Source organism: Zootoca vivipara, chromosome 10 (assembly GCF_963506605.1).
Source record: "Zootoca vivipara chromosome 10, rZooViv1.1, whole genome shotgun sequence".
Taxonomy (NCBI): domain Eukaryota; kingdom Metazoa; phylum Chordata; class Lepidosauria; order Squamata; family Lacertidae; genus Zootoca; species Zootoca vivipara.
In genome coordinates, this window is record NC_083285.1 from 20,109,355 (window position 1) to 20,134,578 (window position 25,224).

At 40.8% G+C, this 25,224-nt stretch overlaps 1 protein-coding gene across 7 annotated transcripts in view; it reads right to left on the bottom strand.

Moving 5' to 3' along the window:
- FOXP2 (forkhead box P2) overlaps positions 1 to 25,224 on the bottom strand; it is a 356,609-nt gene that overhangs the window by 318,174 nt on the left and 13,211 nt on the right. Inside the window, exon 1 of one of the 7 annotated variants that reach the window (XM_060279587.1) lies at positions 1 to 2,414. This exon is cut by the window's left edge and continues 4,466 nt beyond it. The exons of the other annotated variants lie outside the window; for them this stretch is intronic. The gene's annotated coding sequence lies outside the window, so the exon portion shown is untranslated. Of the gene's footprint in view, positions 2,415 to 25,224 lie in introns of those variants that run through there. 7 annotated transcript variants of the gene reach the window in all.

Here is a 25,224-nt window from a genome sequence, read left to right on the forward strand (position 1 = left end):
TTGTCACCATATCAATTTCCCCCACCCACCCCTAAAGACGCAAATTAGTTTGGTAGATTCTTGAATTCACGCTTGCCTTATTGTAACACTGCCTCAGTGTTTTGTTTGGGGGCAAGCTGACCTGTTCAGTTACAATGAAGTTCACAGTTGTTCCTGCGTGTGAACTCACACCAAGGTGTATGTGCAGCAGGAAACTTTCAGTAACATGCAAAAATGCCATTACACAGAAAAGCCCCCTTACTGCTGCTTTTTCAGGCCACGTATGTCATCATTAGATCACAGATTTACAGCAGAAAGTTAACACATCTGGGAAAGTAGCAGCAAATTCATAGTCTTTGGTGTGTTACAGGCCAGGGTGGTGTAGTGATTAGACTGTTGGGTTTTGATCAGGGACCTGTGTATTTAAATTCCCAATCAGTCATAAAGCTCATTAGGTGAGCTTGGGGCTGTTACTTTCTCTAAGCATGGTCTACCGTCTACCTCAATAAAGTGGGAATCCCACCATGACTCAAGAGGTTAGGTACAAAAGTTGACGATGACAGTAATAATGATGAAAATGATGATAATAGTTTATGATCCAACAAGCCAGATGAAATAACAAAATAACTATAAAGTAACTAAAACTAAACATTTTAATACTTTTGCTCCACACATGGTTGAGCTAAATTTTTATTTTGCCTCACAGAACCCACGTTTTAAAAATCTATATATTACAACCATCATCATCATCAGATCCACTCTTAAAGAGACTGTATTTATTAATCCATACACTTACGGTCATTTTCAGCAGGTTGGTGGTCTAATCATAAAAAACACATTATTATTAGCACTTATATAAATGTCATCAATATATGCAACAGGACCCAAGCCAAGGTACTCATAACGTAACATTGGACAAAAGGAGAGGGAAACAAGTATTCAGTTCAGTTGCACATAACCAGATTGGCTTTCAATGGGGAAAAGGATTAAGAGGCTGAGAACTGGGCTGATTCTGTTAGCCCCTTAACCCTGATTTTCACATGTGTGGGAAGTGGGCAGCGGGGGTCTATGCGCAAAGACCAAGCTCCCTGCTTCCAACATCTCCCACAATGCATGGATGGTGAAGGGCAGGCACATCTTACACACCTCTGCTCTCCTCCATACCATTACAATATTGAGAAGAACACCTGCAGGGATATTCTATTGCCTTCAAATTATCAATTCAACTGTGTTCTAAGAGCATTAAAAAAACTACAAGTGGTACAGTATGCAGTGGCCAGATTATTAATTAGGAATGACCCTTGTTAAAAGTTCACCACTATCTACCTGACTGCCTCAAGGTTCAATTTAAAAGTGCTGGTTTTATCCTTTGAATCTCTACATACCCTGGGATCTTTTTATCTAAAGTAGGGGTCACAATGAGCTCACAGAGGCATTCTCTGGCAATCACAAAGTCCCCTCCCCATGCTGGAAGTAGGCTTGAAAGAAGTGTTCTGTTGTACCCAAGTGTAGTGTGTTCAGTTGTGGGGTTAACAGCAGTTTCTCTGGTTTGCAAATGTGACCACAGGTCCCAAAAGGTTGGTGACCCCCCTCCCATATTAGCCAGACTACCACTTAAGTAGTAAGAGGCGACTGTTCATGCTGCCCTGCCCTAGTGGACAGACAAAAGAGTAGGCTATTGCCCCTGAATGTTTATCAGCAGTGATAGTTTAGGTTTCCAGCCCACCATACCTTTTAAACCATATGGGCTAAGATCTGAACACTGTTACATAATTACTTTTATAGACTAGGCTTGAATACATCGATCCCATCAGTCCATGACATAAAATAGGTCAGAGCATCATTACGTACAAACTGATTTACATTATATATTACAAATTATCACTTCTGAAAACGCAACCATATATTTACTTTTCTCTGATCTGAAAGCATGAACCTGACCCTTAGCGAACAGTGACTTGCTTTGGAGCTATGCTAGCAGAAGGTAGCAACATATGCCCCAAGCCCCAAGTTGGATGCTCTTTCTACAGTCCAATGTGCTTGTCAAAAGATGTTACGATCATAAATCTACTTTGTCTAGAAATACTTCATTACTCTACAAGGAAAAATATTATTTTCTTTTTTCCTTGTACAAACAAAGACGTAAAGCATATTCATCCAAATTTGATTTATGTATAGAAATAAGTGACAGAATTCTAAAATGCAATCTACTCGGCTTAATATCAAATTCTGATTGCTATCGTTTATACTATTTTTGATACACCATTATATAGTTTTTTTATTTTAAAAAAACCCAAATTAAGGCACATGGCCACGGCCAACATAATTCCCCTCTCCTACGCTCACTAATAAAAAGCTGAACCTATTGTAGTTATAAGTATTATTACAAGTAACTTAATATATTACTTATGCTTTGGTGCAATTCTTCTTACAAAAAGAAATATTTAAATTATACATTAGGAAGTACTTCTCCACCAGAAACATTTCTGGAATGAAAACCCAATCACCCTCTCTGTCAGTGAAGCAAGTTTCCCACAGACATGCCAGAAATGTGTCTTTGTATACCAACAGGGCACATACACACTGGTGTGTGGTGGGGGTGTATAAATTTTGGTGATAGAGTGGGTGCTCAGGTTGCGAATGTGATCCGTGCGGGAGGCACGTTCACAACCCGCAGCGCCGCATCTGCGCACACGCGGGCCGCAATTTGGCGCTTCTGCACATGCACAAAGCGCGATTTAGCGTTTCTGCGCATGTGTGAGTGCCGAAACCCAGAAGTAACCCGTTCCGGGACTTCCAGGTTCGGCGCAGTGTGCAACCCGAAAACACACAACCTGAAGCGGCCGTAACCTGAGGTATGACTGTGTGCAAAGTAACAGAGTAGCTTACAGCTACGAAGTTAACTCCTCTTCTAGGTAATTGATAGCTTCTTTGAAAAGACTTTATATTCAAAATAACTTTACTTTCATAAACATATAACTGAGAAGAATATATTTACAACAGCATGCTTATTCAAACATGGGTACATTCTCACTTGAATTGTAGATCTCACTCAGGCCTTACAGTTTCTTATGAACGGCTTTTACTTTCACCTCAGCAGTATTTTCTCTGCTCCTATTAACTTTTAGGAATCTTCCTCTGTCTGTCTCACTTCAGACAGATGACACTGACACACAGTAGTATCCTGAGAAACCTCTCCCAGCAGCCATACTCCCTCACAGATAGAGAGAAGCAGAAAGGCAGTTACAAAACAAGTTACTGGAATAACGGTCACAACAGAATGGAACGCCTCTCTCACGTGACTCACAGTCATCCAATCACATGAGAGCTACTGACAAAGGGTGTGGGGAAACCATGTTAAAAGTACACAGTAATTTAACATAAGCAAACATTCCCATTTCAGGAAATTAAACCATTATCCTTAACACACACACACCACTTAAGATATGCTGGGGAATTTTGCGGTGTATTTTAATTTCCCCAGAATTGGCAATCACAAATGGTTATGTATGTGTGCTGCCCTCTAACTGTTGGTAGCAAAGAGCATGGCACTAGGTCTCCGTTGGCTAGGTCTGGGAGTTAGGAGGTAGCCGAACCAACACAGCAACTTCTCTTCTTGAGACAGGTGCTGCCAGACTAGATTGGCTAAGGTGATGGTTTTCCCCTGAACTGCAGCAATGTCTAGGGCAGGGGTCAGTGAACTTTTTCAGCAGGGGGCAGGTCCACTGTCCCTCAGACCTTGTGGGGGGCAGACTATATTTTTGGGGTGGGGGAATGAACGAATTTCTATGCCCCACAAATAACCCAGAGATGCATTTTAAATAAAAAGGACACATTCTACTCATGTAAAAACACACTGATTCCCGGACCATCTGCGGACCGGATTTAGAAGGCGATTGGGCCAGATCCGGCCCCCGGACCTTAGTTTGCCTACCCATGGTCTAGGGCAGGGGTGGCCAACTCCCAAGAGACTATGATCTACTCACAGAGTTAAAAACTGGGAGTGATCTACCCCCTTTTGGGGGGTTCAGGTCAAAGCTGTTGAGTTTTTTTAAGGAAGGGAAGCCCTGTTTTGGGGGGTTTGGGTCAAACTTGTTGAGCTTCTTTTAGGAGGGAGGGAGGCCCATTTTTGTTTAGGGCTTCAGGTCATAGTTGTTCAGCTTTTTTTAGGGAGGAGGAAAATTTTGGGTGAGCTTTTTTGGGGTGCCAGTGATCTAGCAGTGATCTACCACAGACATCCAGTGATCTACCTGTTGGACGTGCCTGGTCTAGGGCATGGATAGACAAACTAAGGCCCGCAGGCCGGATCAGGCCAATTGCCTTCTGGATCCAGTGTGCGGATGGTCCAGGAATCGCCACGTGGATCACCAGTGTGCGTGTTCTTTCCTGCTTCCTTCCTCTCTCCCTCACACGGCGGTGCCACCTCCTGGCTTGTCCCCGCCCTGCCTAGAGAAGGAAGGGGGCTGGGCTTTGTTGGTGCCAGCAGCAGCAATGCTCAAGCGGCTGCCATTTTAAGCAGCCCCTCTCCAGAGCCCCTTCGTGCACCGCTCATCGTCCCTCCGCTGCCGCCGCCAGCCCCTGGCACTTGCAAGACACAGGTAAGCAGCCACCAGGGCTCGTGGTACTCTTGCATCATCATTTTTCACAATATAGTTCGGCCCCCACAATATCTGAGGGACAGTGGATCGGCCCCCTGCAGAAAACGTTTGCTGACCCCTGGTCTAGGGAGACCCACCATCAGGGCCGTCTTAAGCGGGTTGGGTGCCCTGGCGCCATGGTGCGCTGATCGCTCCGGCGCCCCCGCCCCTTCCCGCAGCTGGTGGGCGGGCGCAGTGCACAGCGTGTTTTACGCGCGGCTTCGCCGTGCAGCGCCCCCCTGGTGCCCCGCGCCACCCAGCCTACCCCTAGAGCCGGTCCTGCCCACCATGGTCCCTTGGGGAATGAAGCGAAGCATTTAAGAAGTGCCCAGGGGAGAAGGGAGAATATGTAAGCACAGGTTTCATTCCTGTACCACCAAGCCCTGGTTTGGCCTAGCACACGAACCAGCCCATTGCCTACATAAAAGCACAAAACTGAAACACTGGTTCTAGATTAGAACACTACTTCTGCACATTTCTAAAGGCAGAGGCAACTAAAAAGTAAGGATGATCCTACACGTGGGAGCTACAACTATAATCCTGACATTTTTTAAAAATCATGTATAGTTTCTTTTTAATACGATGTAATATGGGTTCAACTACAGATTTCAATGGTTGTGATAATAATATCCATGTTCCTCTGCCAATATATGCACACTTGCCATGTTTGTCTGTGTGTGCCTGTGTCTTTATCAGGTTCAGCATCATCTTGCATGTGAATACATTCAGATGCACGTACAAAACACACTTTAAATTCAGCTAAATATTTATTCATTGTGGGATTGTAGCAGCTCTGAAAAGGCAGCTGCAATATATTGTGTAAATATATTTAAAAAAAAACCCTGCCTGCAAAACTCTCAGTTGTAATAATTGTTCATTCTGGTTCATCATAGTATCTAGGGAGGAGTAATAATAAAAATGAACATTTTCTTACACCATCTGCACTCATGCTACAAACACTATTAGGAATATTTTCAAACATTTATAGTTAAGTTTTAAATGCTACAACATTACATTTACTCATAAATTTACAGTGTGTGCATGTTTGTGTCGTTTTCCTAGCATTTAACACCTCAGTTCTTCAAATTGGAGAACTGTAGGGTGCTTGCACGAAGGTTAAATAAGTGAGGCACAAGTAACACATGACTTCATTTTGCAGTTTGCTAGATGTTTGCCTGTGCATTTCAAACCCTTTCAGTGGGAGTCACAGCTAAGAGGAAGGCCAAGTGGCTGTGAAAAGTGGCTGAAACATGCCAGGCATTGTCTATGATTCCCAATCTGTATTTTTCTACAAAAGAGATGACCACTGAGAAGGGGAGTAAGTTCAAATTCTATTGGAGAACAAAAAAGGTTCAAAAACTCCCCATTTGTCTTCTATAAAGAGAGCTGAGAGGAACATGAAGAGAGACATATCCTGGTACAGTGGTACCTCGACATCTGAATGACTCGACTTCCGAAGGTTTCGACTTACAAAGTCAACAACCCCGGAAGTTTTTTCGCCCCGCGCACAGTCCGCGCATGCGCAGAAGTGCAAAATCGCGCTTCGCGCTTGCGCAAAATGGTCGCTTCGAGAACCGAAGACTTCGACTTACAAAGAGCGCCGCAGAATGGATCGCCTTCGTAAGTCAAGGCACTACTGTACTCAGGTTTGCCTAAGAACCTTCTTCATCTAGCCATTTTCCAATCTGAGGGTCAGTTAATGTTTTGCCTCTACAACCAAGAAACACTGAACTCTCCATTCCACAGCGAAACACAAATTGAAATGAAGTTGCACGTTGAGGCAATTTCCACGGGGACTTTGCTGCAGCTTTAGCAATGTACTGGCTAGTTAACACATCCTTTTCTTCATGAGTATGAGCCCAGTCACAAGTTAGGACAGATTACACAGAACTGGAAATTACTTTGTAAATCAACCCTACGGCCTCAAGATTTTGTAATAAAACTCAGTTAATTTCTACAGGAACAGATCTGCAAAAAAACAAAAAACCGCAGATTGCACAATTTACTCCTACCTTTTTGGTAACATTCTCCCGCGTCCCCTCCACTTTTTCTCTTACAGCTTAATATTTAAAATTTAAAACAATTTTGTATTGAAATGTAAAGCCTTGGGTGGATGGGGATACTGCAGAGAGAGAGGAGGGTCAGGGCAATGGGTGGAAATTTCCAGTATTTGTCCACAATATCATTTGATGGATTGCATGTGTGAATTTGAAAATGACATATTATTTCATCCTTACTTTCAACTGAATGTACGTTTTGATAGGAATTTACACCCAAGTGTGTTTGATATTTTAATTTTTGTATGGATAAATGTTTATTTCTGACTGACGGTCGAATAAAGTCTGATTGATTGACATCCAAGTGCACATCATATGCACATTATACTGCAAGCAATGCAGTCCACACTAATTTTCAGGCATGCAGCTCATTTTCTACAGAGATTAGGTAAGTGGCTCCATAGAAGCTACTGGAGTTGGGCACCTCCTCAAATCTATTCATCTGCAAGGCATGTACAAACTATGCTTGGCCACAAATTAGAGAGTAACTAATTAAGCAAATCCCTGTGATGGGGTGAGCTCCCATTGCTTCTTCCCAGCTCCTGCCAACCTAGCAGTTCGAAAGCACGTCAAAATGCAAGTAGATAAATAGGAACCACTACAGCGGGAAGGTAAACGGCGTTTCCATGTGCTACTCTGGTTTGCCAGAAGCGGCTTTGTCATGCTGGCCACATGACCTGGAAGCTATACACCGGCTCCCTCGGCCAATAATGCGAGATGAGCGCGCAACCCCAGAGTCGGTCACGACTGGACCTAATGGTCAGGGGTCCCTTTACCTTTCTTTAATTAAGGAAAATACACAACTTGGGAAGCGGGAGGCAGTTCAGACACAGGACTCATTCTCTTGGATCCTAGTCATAGCTTCATGTACGTGTGAACTTAAACACTGGCCTAGATATACATGTATTAGAGATTCATTTTCTACTCTTGTGCATGAAGAAAACAGTCAAAGGTAACACATGAAGCAGCACTGGGATGGTTTGTGGCATCCACTTAAAACACTGAACACTGAGATGCTAGCTGTCACATGGACAAATCAGTGCACTCCTTTTACATCCAATGCATTTATGAATTATCTTTTAAACCATTGTAAGACAAGGTTAAAGTGTCTACAGTACTTATATCTTTAGCAAATAGCTACCAAGTTCTGAATGGCAGAAAAGGGTGTTTTTCAGACAAACTGTAGGCCCTACGGAAGGCATTTTACTGCTCACTACTCTTGCCAACCTAACAGTTCGAAAGCACGTCAAAGTGCAAGTAGATAAATAGGTACCACTCCAGCGGGAAGGTAAATGGCATTTCCGTGCACCAATCTGGTTCACCAGAGCGGCGTAGTCATGCTGGCCACATGACCCAGAAGCTGTCTGTGGACAAACGCCGGATCCCTAAGCCAATAAAGAGAGATGAGTGCCACAACCCCAGAGTCACCCGTGACTGGATCTCACACACACTTACCTTGCATCTGTTTTAATGTGTTCTGAATGCTGCACAACCTTGCTGTGGACTATTGGTTTTTCGCTCCTTAGACATGCAGGTTCATACTGCTCAACAGAGATTACGGCTGTCTATCTACACAGGAACCTACCATGGTATCAGCATATTTTATTACCATAAATCCTATTCTTTCATGCTCTCAAAGACCCTCATTCCTAGGTCAGTTCAATCTGCAACAGCAAGGCAATTAATAAGAAAAAGCTTCAAAAGGTCAATGGGTAGCATTCAGATAGGAAAGGTTTACAGTCTGTTATTTTAAAATATTCTCTCTATTTTTCCTATTTATTTCTTTATGAGAATGTTTCCAAACTTGTCATAACATGACTAGCACCACTAGAAATATACCACTACAGAAACTTTAGAAATATTAGCAAGTTGTTCTTAGAGAGCATGGGGTCACTTTTATGCACTCTGGCCCTGTTGTGGTTGTCCTATAAACAAATGGAATTATTTAATAAGAAAATTACCATAAACTGTATTTTCAAACCTAATCTAAATTTGGTCTTCAAATTACTAGTTCTTCATTATCATTCTTTAGCAGGCCAACCTACAAAAACACATGCTTCTGAAATTAATGGGTCTTAAAAAGTGCTTAGCTATTGCTCAAATACGGCCTTAATGTCCAGCTGAAAATGTAATGCAGTACTGTATTTTACTAAATCTGCATTCAAAATCATAGCTATTTCAATTGCTTTTCCTGGGATGGGGAGAAAGTCCAGAAGTTTATCTTAAATTTGGGAGTGTTTCTATAGGTTCAGAAACTATAAAATAAATGTGTAACATCCACATCAAGTGTGGATGCTAGCACATCACTGACGTCATGTTGTAAAACAGTGCATGATTCTGCAAACTGTATTTTGCTGCTGCTGTAATAACAAAAACACAGCTAGATCAGATTTCATAAATAATTAAACAAAGTAAGTATGATTTAGGGTAATTCTTTTTAATTGCAGGTGATCCTAATGAGCGCCACAGATTTCCTCTCAGGATCAGTATAGTTTGTGGAATCTGAGATCCTTTCTCTAAAGGGATGAATGTCTCATCAAAACATCTTATCAAAAAGCCATTGTGTTTTGTTAAGACCTTTAGGGAGATTATGCATATTAGGAGAGAGGTAGTTAAGAAAAGGAATCAATAATTCACTCAATATTATAATAAACTATTTTCTTAATTTCTTAATAAATGAGCACAGATTAGTGTTCTTCCTTGAAATTTAGAAGACGGGCAACCAAATGGTTAAAGTAAAACCAAAATTAACATGCGAAAGTAAAAAAAAACCTAGTTGATCCAAAATTGTCCCACTGATGTTATTATTTCAAAGTAATATTGCGAAGCACAAAGGGAAATAAGTCTTCACAAAAAATGCATACAGTCTTTAGTACTCAAGAGCTACCAAGGTATCTAGAGCAAAGCCTTTTAGTCGTTGATGAAATTATTTTTTAAAAAACCTTTAATACAAATCTGTCAGATCTCTCTCTACAGTGTTAGAACGCTACTCAAGTTACATTAAAATCTTTCTTATCCTTTCTTACGCATATAAAGGTATTTCAAATAGGTTTGGAAAAAAATATTTTTGAAACTGTAATTTATATTTTTTTATTTAAAAAAACAGCCTTAAAACCTGTCCAGCTATCCAGAGAAAACAAAATCTCTATATAGTGTACAGTCATAATCTAGTCTGTTTATATTATCCCAACTGACAAAAACAAAAAAAACACAGTCATACAGAAAAGTGTGAGCAAAAGTAGGCCTTCTCTTGTCTGTCTGGTAACAGCACATCCTGCTGTTCCCTTGCTCTTTTACCTGCTTCGTTCCCATCCCTCCTTTAATGCTACAACCATATACAGTATGTTGTACGTACATAAACATCAAGCTGGGTGGAAACACAATAGCCCAAAAGAGATAGGCAAGGGCTTTGGAAGACAACACTGCTGTCACTAGTGGTCAAATTGCTTAGTTTACTTTGCATGACTTGGGAGTATACCAGTGTGTGACCTTCCTCTCCTCCTATGACTGCAGGTTTGGCAAGGCTAAATCTGCCTCCTAGCACTGTCAACACTTAGCAATGCTACCCTATGTCTGTTCTCCATGCCCTTTCCTCCCATCTGCTCCAAAGCCCATCCATGAGTATCTATCATTTGCCTCTGAGTTATGAATGCCTTACAAAAAGGGTATTTACAAAGGCAAAGTTGTTATCATCCGAAACAGAAGCACAGATAGCTCAAGAGCGGCTGTAATTTCTACATGTAGAAATCACCTTAAACATGTTGTACATAAACTACATGACAATTTAGCAGTTATACACTAAATGAAATGTTACTTTGTTTTTACACACACACACACACACACAGAGAGAGAGAGAGAGAGAGAGAGAGAGAGAGAGAGAGAGAGAGAGAGAGAGAGAGAGTACCAGAAGTATTGCTTTTCAAAAACTGACTACATTTAAGCAATTGAAATAACTTTTATGAGAAGCTGGTACATGGAACAAGTTAAGTAGATTTCAAAAGGTCACAACACTGAGTACATTTGGTAGCGAATACATGGCAATTCAGCAGTTATTCAAAGATTAACTAGGAAAAATAAAAACAAACTACAATCCACAAATTTCACACAGGCACAAACCCTGAATTGATACTGTGGCATGAATTCACCTGTACTGTAAGCAGAGATGGTCAAGTTCAATTAACTAGAACACATGAGCTCAGAAAGCTGTGATCACTGCTGTTTTAAATTAGCATGTGCAGTATGAATTAAGCATTTTCATAATTGCTTAGAAAGCAAGATGAATTAGGTGTAAAGGAGAAAACTGACATATCTTTGATGAAAAGCCAGCCTCTAAAACCTTTATAGTATATTGTATCAGTCCACATTTTTCTCAATTTTGCCTACTGTGTTATCTTTTCTTCTTCTAAATACCGGTAGGTATGATGTATTTAATGGTTTACCGGTATGTTGCAATGCGATGTTTGCATCCGTAGGCTGAAGCATGCTTTGCTACGACAGATACCTTTCCTCACAACTGGGAAGACACACCATGGTTCACATGAGAGGAAAGTTCATAACGTAATAGGCTCATAATATTTTTTGTGTGATTTTTTTAAAAAAAATTAACCCTTCCCGAGCTTGCAGGAAATCAGTCTGTTCCCTCACTGGCTGAATAGCACTTGATGAATAACCTGAGAGGTTTCTTCCTTGAAAACAAAACTGCAATCTCAAAGCTAGAGTGACTATAAAATAAGTGGGGGAATCCCATAGGTTTGGTTAGCCTTCAGGCACCCAAAGAGAGGCAATCTGGGATGTGCTGAGACTGGCAGGTTTCTTCAAGCCTCTAGCATAGGGTGTGGTGGTGAAGTAAAGGGAATATTGCAGCTGCCTCCATCTCCAGCCCTGAAACAAGGTGGCATTACCTGAACAAGGAAGAGGACTATCATGAAAATAACTTACATCTGGCAACAGCCCCAACTGACTCATTCAAGTTAGCACATTTTCACCTAGAATAGTTTATCCCACCCACCCCCACCCCCGGCCAGGAAAGCTTCCATATCATGAAGCTCTTTGCTTTTTCCCTACTTAACACTACTGTTGCCTTGCAACAGATCTGCTTTCCAGGTTCGGCACAATGCACAAATGCTCGATCACGAACATTTTGAACACGTAAATGGGAGGCTGCCTGTATATATATTGCCTCCGTGATTAAGAATGTGTATGAATCACATACGTTTCAAGATAAAAGTGAGCAGCAACCAAGAAAGGATCAGGCCACCAATGACACGTACAGCTTGCAACACGTATTATTTTGTATTCGTTGTTTAGTCGTCTTAGTCGTGTTCGACTTTCCGTGACGCCATGAACCAGAGTGTGCCTTTGAAACTCTCACTTTCTTCTCAAAGCTTTTCCTTTGATAAAACTTTTATAAAACTTCATCAATGGAGTTTTCTTGGCAAAATACTGGAGTGGTTTGCCAGTTCCTTCTCCAGGTGGATCACATTTAGTCTAAACTCTCGGCTATGACCTGTCTGTCTTGGGTGGCCCTGCATGGCAAAGCTCATAGCTTCTTGGAGTTATTCAAGCCCCTTCGCCACGACAAGGAAGTGATCCATATATATGCTGTATATTTTGTATACATGTGTGTTAATACATCAAGAAGTGTCACCCTAGTTCAGTTTAGGCATTATGGCTAAACAAAAGTGCTGTAGGTTGTATGTTTCCTTTATCCTGCTGAGTACCAATTCCAATCTGGACTTCACAGTGTTATGGTTATCAAAAATCAGGAAGTCTGAATCAGGAAAACCATGGCAATTTTAAGCCAGAAAGGAAGGGAATTGGGGCCAGAAGAGGATGGAAGGAGGGAGAGGACAAGCCCACAACACATTCCCAGTGGCCAAATCAGTTTAACTATGACCATCAAAATAACACAGTGTCTACTCAGAAGTACCGGTAAGTCCTATTGAATTCACTATGCAGGGTTAGAAAAGCAGCACATTAGTTGAGTGAGGGAACAGAATTACATAGATTTTTAGACTTTGTAAAAAAAAAAAGTGGGAAGAATAGTTCTCTAGAGACATTTTTCTTACCACAAATGTCTGCTTTAAAAGTCATTTTAAAGTATTTGAGATGGGCTTCTCACCAAATATGGGCTTTTCTGTTTTAAAAGTCAATTGTTAACAATACATATTCCATATGTACTGAGTGGCTTTGAGAGAAATGTCATTATTACACAACTTTTCTTTTCTCTTAGGAGATAGGGTTTCTCATGACCTCACACCTAGACTTTTTCTTTCCAAGGATCAGAACCTACATTTTATTACACAGATGTCACAAAATAGAGTAACAAATTTGTGAAAGATGTCCAAACAGGCCCCTAGCAAACAAGCTGTTAATTACAAATATGACAGACTCATTATGTGGACCTATTCCACCATCTGGGGTAACGATCAACAACACAAAAGCAGGGAAAATAGTTCAAATTAGGAAATCATAACTAATTCATGTGGGCATGACAAAAAAAGGGAGAGAGATTCTCCCAGGACTCCGGAAGATTAAAGTTACCTGCCTGCCTTAAGTTTAATACTTAAGAGTTAAATACTTTTATGAAAGCAAATACACACTATGTTGCATTTTGCAGTGAAGCCATTTATGACAGCCTATTACAGGAGTGTATAAGATTAATATCGATAGAGCAGTATTTGCCCACGTGTATCTCCTTACAGTAGCATACCAATGCACATGAAAGTGCACATATACACAATGCACATATACAACCCCACAAGCTTCTTGTTTTGGCGAGATTTTGTCTTGCAGCAATGCAATATTTAAAAGCAGGAATAAGTGTAAGACCACTTATATGCTAAGGGTTGTCAAACTTTTTGGACCTGCAGGCACAACTGGAATGAAGAGGAAGTGCTATAGGCAGCCATCACAAAATGGCTGTCATGGGGATGTGGCATTAAGAAAATTAGAGAACAGTCAGTGCTGCGTGCTGCTCCCTACTCCCATGAACAACCTCATGCTTGTCATGGCAAGACACTTATGTCCTGCTGGTCCCGATTGTGCAGATTGCAAAATAGTGATCACACAGCATGATGCTGTTACTGCGTGTCAACAACAGGAAGCATTCCCCAGTCCAAGAAAAGATGAAAGGTGCATACTATATGCACACACTGATCACAGACACACATGTATCTGTCTCTCTCTCCAAAGCGTGCACACACACACACATATACACCCACTCCCCCCCCCCCCGGCCCATCTTGTATACGTTCAGGAAAGCTCACAATGGGGGAAGACAGTGCTTCCCATTTGGGGAGTGTGGGAGCAAAATCGAAAATCAAATCCAAAGAATACATGATGGCCCCCAAGCTACATATATGTATACCATTCCCAGCCACATAGGGAAATTGTACTTCTATCTAGGAGGGACACAAACTTCTGTTATCGATGCTTCAGATTTGGCGTCCATTACTTAAGAAATCGCTAAAAGGCAGTATACCATTTTGCTTAATATACTTCTCTCTCCAGGATAATGATTTGTTTAAAGAATGGTTTTATTTTCATTTGTATTATTATAAACATTTTATGTTTTCCTGGACGCTATTAGCTGGATACCTTGCTTTATTCCTGCTTTTTGGGGGGAGTATTCTTTGTTCAAATTACTACATTTCTGTATCAATTGACAGGCAGCCTAAACATATTTCACAATTATTTTGGCTTAATGCATTCAGTCTTCAATATTACTCTACTGTAAGCAAGAGTCTACAGAAGTATGCTACAATGTTTTATTTTCTGAAATGTATTGGTGAGTACATAAACCAAAACATTTGTTTTCTAAAAGCAATGACTTTCCCCCAGATTATAGTACATTTATAAACATCAAGATGATTCGATGGTTTTGCACTCTGTTGTTCAGGGCCGTCTTAAGCATGACGGGCGCCCTGGCGCCGTGGTGCGGAGATCGCTCCGGCGCCCCCACCCCTTTTCTTGCTGCCCCACACCCTGGCGCCCCACGCCACCCACCTTCCCCTAGAGCCGGCCCTGCTGTTGTTATGTATAGGAAGGAACATCACTTGTCTGAAAGAGCTTCCTGCACACATTGTAACATGGGCATTAACAACTTGAGAAAAGTAATGATGAAGGATTGCCATAAATAAGCAATATTGCAACCAAGTCATGAACTAATGCTAATTAGTGCATTATTTGGCAGGGGTGGGAGCTCTGTTCACTTTTGAAATTAAAAAAAACTACCAGAGCTAAGATGGAAGATAGTCAAAGGCAAGAGTAAATGAACAGCAGACAGGAGAGGAGACCTTAAAAGAATTAATAGAAAGCTTGGGTAAACAATGTCTATTGGAAAACAGAATTCTATCTTACGGAGAAATTTGAGGAAACCAATTAGTTAAGCTGGCAAAGCTTAAGTGCAACAGAACTGAACATGTATAAATATAAATGGACAAGAAATATCTCCAGACATATTTTTTTTATTTCAAATAGTATCCCGTCCTCATTTCAATTTATTCCAAAGGAGATTAAAATATAATGCCGTGAATCAAATTAATTATGCTTATTGTTTAAATTCTAGCCACCAGGTGCCTGCTCAAAATGAGTATCGTGTAAACAGCAGCTCTGGAATTATTTAGAAGAGGTTCTGGATTTGACAACCCCCTCCCCTAAGAGCAAGAGTCCTCATAACTGTTGAGCTGTAGCAACTCTTCAAAGAGGATAGATATATCCTCCTCGTTCTAAAGGAGACAGAAATCCAAAGTGCACAGGGAACCCAAGATGTTTAAGGATTTAGAATTTTAGTCACCTCATTCCGAGTCACCCACAGCCTGTGAGGAATCACCTGGGTACAGCACATTACCACAGACAAGTCTTGAGGTTACAAATGAAAAAAACTGCCTAAAAGTGAACAGGGGGGGAAAGCACCTTCCATATTGCCATCGTTTGATGACCTTACTGCAGTCACAGATCCAGGAGCAAAGAAAGGTTGGACATCTCTATTGCCTGGGAAGGCAGTCACTATGAATGGGAGGCAGGACAACTCTTAGTTCAGTATTATGCTGATTCATCTACAACCTGCTATCCTGCACCTACTCAATTCTGAACTGAAATCAGAAGAGAAGGAAAAACAAAACTGTGTGACACAGATTCAATGAGTGAGAGGGCTCAACTGATCAACTAGTTCTGATTCCTTTGTTAACAAAAGATACCCTATTCACAGCTTGCCATGTCGCTGAACTCAAAAAAAAAAGCAGGTTAATCTTAACTTGGGTTAGTGGAAACAAGCCATCTTTAATCTATAAAATCCATGAACCTGGCTTGTTTTCACTAACCATGGTTAAAATAAACCATAGTTCTGGGATTGCATGAAACCCAAGTATGACTGGGTTATTTCTCACTAAACCATGTTTTAGCATTATGACTGAACACAGTCAATACACCTTATAAGCCATGAGTTGGGGAAAAAGATAGATCAGAATTTACTGGTAGATTTCAGAGTGATTAGCAAAGGTTCTAACTCCCAGTTATTTAACAACAACAAAAATACTTTCCCCCATTTAAATAAGTTGCTGAATGAGGAAAGCTAAGCAGGAGTGGACCTGTATGGGAAAGGACTGTGAGCTCAATTGAGTTCTAGTACTGAAACAAATGCCTATATTTACAATGTTTTCAGAGTATCCTGTTCTTTGTATGTTGTTTGCACCTGACTTTGTTTCAGATTCTAGTGAAAAACAAGCCTGCAGTTTGCTCGCCTATTATAAACAATAAAACACTCAAAAACTAGTAAAACAAAAAAGAACTGTGGAGTATTTATAAAACAAGCAAACAGAACTACTGATGTTACTTTACAGCTCAGGGATAGCCTGGCACTTACATGACAGTGGTGCTACTGGGCAGCTTCCTTGGGGAAGTAATTCTAAAGGCTGGGTGCCACTACAGAAAAGGCCCTTATCATTTATTTTCAAATTTTGTTATTTAAAGCAATATCCAAAACAAATCCTCACCACTAATGCATTGTCTCATACATCAAACTCTAAACTGCAAAATGAATAGAGACTTTTGCACTGATGTGGATAATTAAACTGCAAAAGCTTCACAGACTTAAGAAACAAAATGCAGTCTTTTATCAAAAGCAGTCATTCTATCTCAGCCTGACAGTTAACAGCATATGATCTAGTAAACAAATACTTTCACACAGTACAAAAGTGCCATTAAAGGCCAAAACTGTCAACACAAATTCCATTCTTACAAGAGGGGGGGAAATATAAACTGTTGATCACCTCTGGTTGCCTTAACTAGCATGGAGGTTGTCATGGAAACATTTCTGCGAAGTTCACAGTGATGAAACACAAACACTTCCAGTTTAATTGCTATTAGGTTTAGCATACCACAGTTTATTTATACTCAAAGCGCATTATGATAAAATGCAGTAGAGAGTAGAAACCCCTGATGATCTACCATAACAAATCCAAGGATGAGATTTCAAAAGGAACAAACAAGGAAAATTAAAAATACAGGAAAATTCACAAACTTTTATAACACAATTGTCTCTTAAAGCTACTTAGTCTTTTTGCCAGCATGTAGTTTTTTGAACAAAAAAAGAAAGCCCTTAAAGTAAGGAACTATATTGATAATATGGACGTATACATGAGTCCAATTAAATGACTATGCCCTATCTAAATTATGCCTAACTTTAATTCAGTGTACTTTGTGTACAGTGGTACCTTGGGTTAAGAACTTAATTCGTTCTGGAGGTCCGTTCTTAACCTGAAACTGTTCTTAACCTGAGATACCACTTTAGCTAATGGGGCCTCCCGCTGCCGCTGCGCTGTCGCCACGCAATTTCTGTTATCATCCTGAAGCAAAGTTTTTAACCTGAGGTACTATTTCTGGGTTAACGGAGTCTGTAACCTGAAGCGTCTGTAACCCGAGGTACCACTGTAGTCTCTTTTTAGCATCATTGTGACACCACTAAGCAGGACTCAAAGTATGGAAGTTAACTGCTAAACTAGATCCAGTTTTATTTGTATTAATATAGTAAAATTTCCAACCTGCCCTAGTTGTCTTAAGTGTAAAAACACCAGGGAGAACTTCATCCCACATCAATCTACACATGACTCGCCAGCACTGGAGAGGCAAATGGTGACTGAAGTCTAGCCTCTTGTGTAGTAGTTCCACAACAGTGGAACTCTCAAGAAAGAGGTCTGCCTAGCACGAAGTTTAATGTCATTTACACACCAGATGATATCTCTTTATTATCCCAGGCCTTTTAGATCTCTCCTTTTTAACTCAATAGTTATCTGGCCACATAGGTATTGTGCTTTTGCATGTGTTCCATAGAATTGTATAGCTGGAATGGACCAAGAAGGTCATCTTGTCCAAACCCCCTGCAATGTAGAAATCCTTTGCCCAACATGAGGCTCAAACCCATATTATTTTTAATTTAATTTATTATTAGTTTTTTTAATTGTTTCAATTTTATGTTGGGAGCCATTCTTTAAGAATATTATACAGAAGAGAAAAATATTAAATATCCATTTTTTAAAGGGGGGGGGGGTAATTTTGCTGGATCAAACCTGAAGTTTCATCTAGTCCAGGATTGTCTTGATTTACATATACCAATAATCCAAGCACTGTTTGCAGAATCTGGATGTCGCTGCAAGCCAGAAAGCAAGAGAACAAGTGAGAAGGAAAAGGAAGGGTCAAACCATGGTTTGTCATTGTGTATGAACTGAACTACTTCATATCAAAAAGTAGCAAGCCTGATCTCGCTGGTAGTCACAAGATGAAGACAACAGATTAACTCACTTGTCCCTGCAGCCTGGTTTCTGTTTCTGAAAATGGAGTCCATGCAGGGGTAAACAATACAGGGTCCTAAAGCTCCCGCCCCAGGAGTATTGGACAGGCTGACAGATATTGGGAGTCCAACAATATACTGAGGGTGCCATGTTGGCTGCTCTTGATCTAGAGCTATGGCTAAGAGATCTAAATATACCTTCCCTCCATGAATATGTCTTGCTTCCCCATCTCCTTTTAAACCACATATTATGATAGTGAAGTTGCAGGGCAATCCTATACATGTCTACTCAAAGGTAGGGCCCACTAAGTTCATTGGGACTGACTCAAGAAAGCAGAGTCAATTATGGATTATGAGAAGTACTTTCTTCCCTCTGTTCTTACCTGACCCTACTAGAGAAGGGCAGAAGTGGGGACTTGTGCCACAGATGAAATGGGTGTGAGAACATTATCATATGTCCCGCTTTCAAGAGATCCCTAGTGTTAGTTGCTGGTCCACTATGGGATCCATCCCCATCATTATTTAAACAAAAACAGAAACATTCATATTATTCTAACCATCAAACTCTAATAAGTGTATTTTCACTAGGCTCACTGTTTTGTTTTTTGTTTAAAAAATAAGCCTCACAAGGACAGAAATAAACCTGACAATATGAATACACTTATAAAAACTAATTGCAATGTTGTTAATCCATCTCACTGGCAAAACAGATGCAAACAAGCTGTTGCACTATCAAGTTTACATTGATGAATACCAGGCAGAGGGAGAGTCTGTATGTGTGTGGAAGAATGACAATAGAATATAGAAAGCATAAATTTATTAAGCCTTCCTTCTATTCCCTTAGTCTGGAAAATGTTTTGAAAAAGCATTAAGAAAGAGAAGAAATGCACTGTTAAGTAAACATTTCAGACCTCAGCCTTCTTTATACGCCTTTGAACCTTTTCTTTCATGTGCAATACTTGATAGCCCACAGAGAATAACTGCTGAAAGCCCGAAAGATCGGTAAAACAGAATTTCTGACTCAGGAAATAAAAATCAGCTGAAAGTGATTCCCACATGGCGATTGAGATCAATGGGAAGCAAGACCAAAATTTGCAATATCTATACTGTACAGTATAACATGGTGGTTGTCTTTTATTGCTGGTAGCAAAATTCCCAATGGCTACGAATGGAAGTAGACACAAAGAATATAAATGAAGCAATGGTGAATTATATAAAAGTACATCCCAGTGCATATAAGAACACTATAATTTTGATTTTGTGGGATTAAAACGCGTCTGGCCGGTAATTACAACTGTCTTATTTTTCTCTCTCTTCGAATCAGCTAAACATGAAACTCCAACATGCATTTTATGAGCATAGAAAGAAAGTAGATAAATGTGCTTACATTTTCTAAAAAGCATACAGTACTTTACTATTCCAATATTTACTTCAAAAGTAAAGCTTTGGGTAACCATGAAATTAGTAGTGTTGTGGGAGAGGAATGCATCTCCAGACTATTTCTAAGATCAGGTGTGGAGGGGGGGAGGGAATAATTCACATATTTTTCTTGGTTTGGATGAGGTGGTAACAATGCTTTCAGATTTTACTATTGCTTGTTACAGTTTAGCATAGTGGATTCAGAGAGTTGAGGAAAATCATGTGGAGACTAGATAATTATTTCCTTTTTTGTGAGGTTCTGACTTTTTACTAGCAATTTAAGCAACCTAACTTCTTTACAATATTTTCTGCCTAAAAGGTTGCATTTCCAGTGAAGATCCCTTGTTTGCAAGTTGAATATATGAAAACTTCATAGCTGATCTGTGGTGTGAATCCCCATCTCCTCACCTCAAGTCCAACATGAAACCCACTACACCCCCTTTTCTGCCTGATCACTTTTCAATAAAAGCATACTGATCCTAGTAAACTGGGTATTTATACTATGTACATCTGCTCTTGAGGGGAGGGGAGGTCTGTTTGCAATACTGTATATATATCACACACATATCTGCACAACTGGAGGAGATGCTATGGAGCTGCCATTATGAGATGCACTTCAAACTTTACCACTACACCAGTATATAAAAATCAATCAAAGAAATATCTCTGTAGAACTTCACAAAAAGATTTCTAATGAGCAAACAATAACGAGGCAATCTTGAATAATTAACCTGAAGACATTCATTTCTGCAAATAGTAATCTCCCTGTAAAGAATTTCAAGTCATGGCCATACCTAGCATAAATGTACCAGGAACACCTGCCATGACAATCTTGCAGTCCAATGCAAAATGCATGCAGATCTATTCAGCAGCAGCAGTAGCAAAACTAACTAAATATATCCCTCTACAACAGGATTGTCCTTTGCTACAGAAACCTCAGCATGATACTGTATAGTTTGTTTTTTGTTTTGTTTTTAAGGTAAAGGACCCCTGGACAGTTAAGTCCAGTCAAAGAAAACTATGGAGTTGTGGCGCTCATCTCACTTTCAGGCCGAGGGAGCCAGCGTTTGTCAACAGACAACTTTCCAGGTCATGTGGCCAGCATTACTAAATCACTTCTGGTGCAGCAGAACACCATGACAGAAGTCAGAGCGCACGGAAACGCTATGTACTTTCCCACCACAGTGGTACCTATTTACCTACTTGCAATGGCGTGCTTTCGAACTGCTAGGTTAGCAGAAACTGGGACAGAGCAACGGGAGCTCACCCTGTCACGGGGATTTGAACTGCCGACCTTCTGATCGGCAAGCCCAAGAGCCTCAGTGGTTTAGATCACAGAGCCACCTGCGTTATAGACAATCTATTGCCAATACCTTGTTACCCAATACAATTTTTTCTTTTTTGGCAGAGGAGGACAAGGGGGTGCCTCTCCCACTTCACAATTCGGCACACAGAAGGCATCCAGACTGATCAGTGGATTTTGTTTCAACACTGGCAACCAGATACCATCCTCACTGCATCCAAAGCCAGCTCGCTCGCTCGCTCGCTCACGGGGCACAAAGCAAGCTGCTCAGCATACACAACTCTGCCTTCCAACACCTAACTACTGCTACTCACTCATTGCTATGTGTTTCATCTGCTTGCTGCACCCTCAAACGTTGACTCAGCAGCAGTGGCACACATGAGATCATGTTAGCGGACAAATGGGAATGAGTGTCCAGGGCTGGCTGCCCCTAAGCCTGCTCACTCATGCATCTTTTGGAACAGCATAGTCTGAGACACACTGGAAGAAGGCAACTAGGGCAGCTCACATCAACAAGAAGAGGCAGACATTATACTCATTTCCAGTCCAACCAGGATGCCACCAATGGGGAAGTATCCTGTACTTAGGAGTACATCTGATATGTCACCTCCTACATTTCCCTGTTCCATTTGGCAAATCCAATATTTTTCACAAATCCACATATACTGTGCTTTAACCCAGTATCTCACTTTTTTTTACCACAGTAAATGCCCTGGAAGATTATCTAAATCTGGTTTTGGCTTCAAAAGGATGTACAGAAGTAATCTGAAGCAACATAAACCATGAAGCACCTTCCAATTATATGAGTCTCCTCCTTTTCCAATACAGTAAGTCCAAGAGGAAAAGCCCGCTATGTTTGTTTCTTTTAAACCTAGCCATCTTAACAGAATGGTTGCAGTTTTTAAAACCAAGGTCTGCTGGTTCCTTACATATGATTCCTTCTTCAGCACCTGAAGAACTGAACTACTGTATATTTTTTGGTAGTTGAACTGTTCTAACAACTTCCCTCCCTTCAATCAGGTAAACATTTTAAGGACTCACCTGTTCACCTTTCCATGCTGCTTTTCTAATTTCTATGGCTAGGCTAAAATATAAAACCAGAGGAGAAGGCTGTGCTCTGCCTCCACACTTGGAGGCAGCAATGCTTCCAAATAACAATTATCAGAAATGACAAGAGGAGGGAGTGCTCAAATTCTGTTTGCAGTTTCCCACAGGCATTTGACCGGCTACTGTGAGTACAGGATGCTGGACTAGATGGGCCATTGGCCTGATCCAGCAGGCTCTTCCTATGTTCAGAGTCATGAAATCAAGTACCGGTAGATGACATGCTTGTTTCTCACAGACTTCAGCACAGTTCAACCTGGCCATAATAGCATGGGGGGACGGGGACACCACACATAGGTAATCTGGTTTACTGTTGAACTTTGCCATTCACTAAGGTATCACCAAAATAGCCTGAAAACTACTTTCAATTAATAGTCCTATTTTGCAATCACAAAAGGAGCATGTTCCATTTGCAGAACCAGCTGATGACAAATTAAAGGTGGGAAAGACTCGCTGACATGTTTATCCCAGGGTTGCCAAGTCGTGTAATTTTAGGAGTTTGTTAATTCTCAGATCAACAGACTGTCAATTCAGTCTTGAAGCTCTCCTGTTTTGCCTTATAAAGACGGTTTCTAGTGCTGGTATTTACAAAGAAAGTTCAAAAATGTGACTGCTTAATGCCATAAAAGCACACAAACCACAATCGAGACTTCACTTAAACTCACTTATTGAAACTTATCTTTTTATTTTGGGGTTCTTCAACGTCTGCACAACTGGTGACTTTCTGTGGCTGAGGAGCGTTGCTTTCTTGGAAAAAGAGTTCATGACCAAGTATACTGTTACCTAGAGACTTGCTTCAAAACCTAGACCCATAAAAGTGGTCCCTGAAATGGGAGATTACATCTTTTGAGCAAAAGTTAAAGCACCCAAAATGAAGTACCCATACACATTAAAGTTAACAATGAAATGTACAGGTGTTTATTGTTCAATAAATATTAGAGGAATTTCTAAATATTTTTGTGATGGTGATCGCCTTGTTTAAGAGGATGTATGTCCTAATATAGATGAGCTCTCAACAACTTAGAAAAACAAAAGTAAACACGAGCAGCTGAGCCTTAGTTATCAAATTTAATGTACAAATATAGTTGAAATGTTTGATCAAGGAATAAACAGACATAAGAAGAGTAAACAAATCTGGGCCTATGCATGCAGACCCTTCCCACATCTCTTCTGAGCATGTAATGGTTTAAAAATTGCCTTCCAAACCCTGGCTTTTAAAAAAAAAGTCATTAGCCACAGCTCACTGTTCACACCAAACAGCAAGCCATCATTTACTGCAGTTCCTGGTTTCTTTGCCCACAGTAGCACAAGGGTTGAGTGCAGGTACATGAAGCTCATGCATATCCTTGTTTATTAAGACAGGATTTGATCATCCAAATGCAGCAAGTACAACCTAAGCCCCAGTCAAAAGAACAGCCCCCATACATGAACTCCATACTGATCAACTAATGCAATGCAGACACTTAAAACTCAAGCAGAAACGCAGCTCCAAAACATACAGATCCAGACCACTAAAGCAAGCGATCGAAAACCTGCAAAGTGGAGGAACAGAAAGGGGTTCTCAATACTGGGGGGAAATTACTTATTTACAACTAAAATTGTGCTAATATTGACATATGCACACACATTTTGCAAAAAGGCAAAAACAAATCCCATTAAAAGCAAAACATTTTTTCATCTTCTTTAACCAAAGAAATGGTAGTCTGAACTTCAGGGGTTTATTCTGCAGTTAATGACATTCATATAATAGATTTTGTTTATTATAGATTACGGTATACAGTAATGGAAATCCATGCATACAATTAATGCAAGTGCATATTAACATCACATGCCAACCTGGACTGCACTGAACTTCAGGGATGTGTGGTCCGGCTCCGAGGGCCTTCTGGCGGTTCCCTCACTGCAAGAAGCGAAGTTACAGAGAACCAGGCAGAGGGACTAAGGCCCTCCCATCAGATGGCAAGGAAATAAACAACTATCTGACTTTTAGAAGACATCTGAAGGCAGCCCTGTTTAGGGAAGTTTTTAATGGTTAACATTTTATTGTATTTTTTAATATTTTGCTGGAAGACACTCAGAGTGGCTGGGGAAACCCAGCCACATGGGCAGGGTATAAATAATGAATTATTATTAATTATTATACTGAGGCAAACTGGAAATGTAGCTCTGCATCCAGGGGCAACAGCTGTGCAACTTATTGGCATCCGTCTGTCTCAAGAGACAGACAATGGAGTGCACTTCCAGGGGTGAAGTCAAACTGCTGTGATTGTAGCACTGGAGTGACCTCCCTGGGGCACAATCATGGGCAGTATGTATGGAGGTCCTGGGCTGCCCAGACAACAAGACCCCCCCTCTTGGCCTCACTGATGTGGTCTAAAGGAAAGTAGAGCAATAGAGCTTGGCTGCAGGAGCTGCCAGAAGGCAGTGTACAAACCCCCTTCTTGACCGTTGGACCCACTATTGGTCTCGTCCGCTCAATTCACTGTAGCCTGTCTTCACATGCAGACCAAGTCTCTAACTCAATGAGGGTTTGAGATGTGGTTTAGGTACCTGGTGAGGCCACTGTGAATGCTGACAACTTCTAGGAGCCACAGGCGAGAGCTGAGTGCAGGGTGGGGACCAAATGTGGACAATCTAGACTCTGAGTCAAAGCAAGTGTGCTTCAAAATGCATTGAGAAAGAGAGAAAGTGGGCATTCTAAGTGATCAGTGAGCCTCAAATCCAAATTTTCAACTCAGGGGGAGGGGGGGGGGAATAGGTCCTTAATATGAAAGCGCCACTTCAGGGACAATGGATAAAAAAGAAAGGGCACAAAATCCCATTGTTAATGAAAAGTTTTTGCAGTGCCACACTAACTTCAGGATTTTTCCCTTCAAAAGTGACTCCTTATGCACTCTCGTTAAGCTGCATATTCCAGCTGGGATGCCGATATTATCA